Consider the following 2,500-nt stretch of genomic DNA (forward strand, 5'->3'; position numbering starts at 1 on the left):
AGGTGAAAAGAGAAAACGAGAGAGAGAAAGAGAGATAGAGAGAGAGAAAGATGGTGCGAATGCCCGTGAGTATGAGAGAGAAAGAGAGAGAGCGAGAGTATGAAATGTGAGCGAAAGAGAAAAAAGTGATTGAGAAAGATAGAGGTAGAAATAGAGAAAGAGAGAGAGAGAGAGAGAGAGAGAGAGAGAGAGAGAGAGAGAGAGAGAGAGAGAGAGAGAACCTAAACAAACAAACAAAAAAAAAGGAAAAGAAAAGAAAACACGAGATATATAACTTAATTAAGAAAAGTTTATATTCGAGGCAATATTTGTTACAATACAACTAGAGAATAAGTTGTATACCATTAAGAGGCTTGGTAAATAAGACACGAAAGAAGTGATCCTTGCTGATTAATTGAAGAATAACGTACTATATACATATATATATATATATATGTTTATGTATATATATATATTACATACATATACATATATGTATATAAACGTATGTATGTGTATATATATATATATATATATATATATATAAAATAGTTTATTAATAAATATAACGTGCGATATGTGCACGTAATACGTGAGATTTAAACTGAATTTCTTGTGTGCGAGTGTGTGAGTGTGAATGTGCGTGTGTGTTTACATGGACGATTTATGTTGTCGCGAAGCTCGCCTCGAAACAATACATACGTACATACAATACATATTCCGATCTATTTTAGAATACGACTCGACAAAAAAAAAAGAGAAAAAAAAACCAAGAGAGAGAGAGAGAAAGAGAGAGAGAGTGAAAATAGAATGATTATTTCGTGACTTCGAAAGATAACGAAGGGAAATACAGATCTCCAATGATTTAATTTAATGGCGAATCGTGCGAGCAACCTGCCAGCGACGCTCAATGTTCGTGTAAACACACGAAACCCATGAATATATTAATAATAATTAATAATGATTAATAATTAATAATAATAATAAATAATAATAATTAATAATAATAATTAATAATAATAATTAATAATAGTAATAATAATAATAATAATAATAATTAATAATAATAATAATTATATATTCTATTGATTTAGAAAGAATGGTACTAAGCGAAAAAAAAAAAAAAGAAAAAGAAAATTAATAAAAAATAATAAAATAGAAGGATGAGCACCCGAGAAAAGAGAGAGTTGCGCGATATCTCTGCTTTATACGTTCGTTATTTAAATAGGATTTTCCTGTAAGCGATTGCGTTTATTTAGCTCTTAGATAATAGAAAGAAATAAACAAAAAATTGAAGAATTATAAGAGGGAGAGAAAATGAGTGAGGGGGGGGCAGGGGGAGAGACTGAAAGAGAGGATGAAAGGGAAACAAGAGAAAAAGAAAATAATCATTTCTAACATATAGAAATGAAGCCAATCGCTCATCTCGAGGGAACTGTTTACAAAAAGAAAACAAAAAAAAAAAAAAAGAAGAATAAGTATCGCCGCTTTTACATCACATTCTCATCGTATTTTTACTATTATTAATGTTTATAAGCGAGAAAGAAAAGAGAGATAGATAGATAGATAGATAGTTAAATAGATGGATAGAGAGAGAAAGAGAGAGAGAGAGAGATGTGTAATTGTGTTGGTAACGAGTATATTAGATTCGTTTTTGCGTATGCGTACGTTAAATAATGGCGATTAATAAATAAAATAAGATTCTGAAATCGACGCGTTCGCATGTTTTATCTAACGAGAAATTTCATTTTTAGAGAGAGAGAGAGAGAGAGAGAGAGAGAGAGAGAGAGAGAGAGAGAGAGAGAGAGAAAGAGAGGAAATGAGTAAATGAGTATGTGTGTGTGTATGTGTGAGAGAGAAAGATAGAAAATTTGAATGAAAATGAAAGAATGAACAGGACCTAAGACATAACATCATAAGACAAATTTTTAACTGATTAGGATGTATAACCATATCATAATATTCTTTTTTTTGTAGATGTAAAAATATATATATATATATATATATATATATATATATATAACGCGAATGTTAATAAATGCCATTTAAATCGAAATGCGCGCTACGTTCCTCCGAATTATATATATTTTAAATTATAAAGGAATAAGGAAATAGAATGGTTGAAACGAAAAAGGAAATAAAAAAGAAAAAGGTACAAGAAAAGAATTGAACGCGTAACGTTAGATAAAAATATGAATATTATAAATAAAATTTCCTTTTCCTGTCTTCCTTTATACTTTTTATTTATTTTTCTTTTTTGTAATTTTTTTTTTTTTTTTTTTTTTGTAAAACGCAGAAAACGGATGAGCGATAGCGCGCATGTCACGATCGATTTTTAATGATCCGCTAATGTTAATTCTTCGAAAACAATAATTTTTACGAAGTCACCACGGGATCGCGACCTAAAATAATATAATATAATATAATATAATATAATATAATATAATATAATATAATATAATATAACATAATATAATATAGTATAATATGATATGATATTATATGATATAATTCAATATAA

The 2,500-nt window shown here is 28.5% G+C and overlaps 1 protein-coding gene across 4 annotated transcripts in view; it reads left to right on the top strand.

Annotated features, from left to right (window-relative positions):
- The window catches only part of sm (heterogeneous nuclear ribonucleoprotein L), a 106,926-nt gene extending 106,723 nt beyond the window's left edge, over positions 1 to 203 (top strand). For all 4 annotated transcript variants that reach the window (XM_035867500.2, XM_035867497.2, XM_035867499.2 and 1 more), the window contains one exon: positions 1 to 203. This exon is cut by the window's left edge and continues 3,887 nt beyond it. The gene's annotated coding sequence lies outside the window, so the exon portion shown is untranslated.
- The last annotated feature ends 2,297 nt before the right edge of the window (positions 204 to 2,500 follow it).

Source organism: Vespa mandarinia, chromosome 16 (assembly GCF_050613455.1).
Source record: "Vespa mandarinia isolate Hongniang chromosome 16, ASM5061345v1, whole genome shotgun sequence".
Taxonomy (NCBI): Eukaryota; Metazoa; Arthropoda; class Insecta; order Hymenoptera; family Vespidae; genus Vespa; species Vespa mandarinia.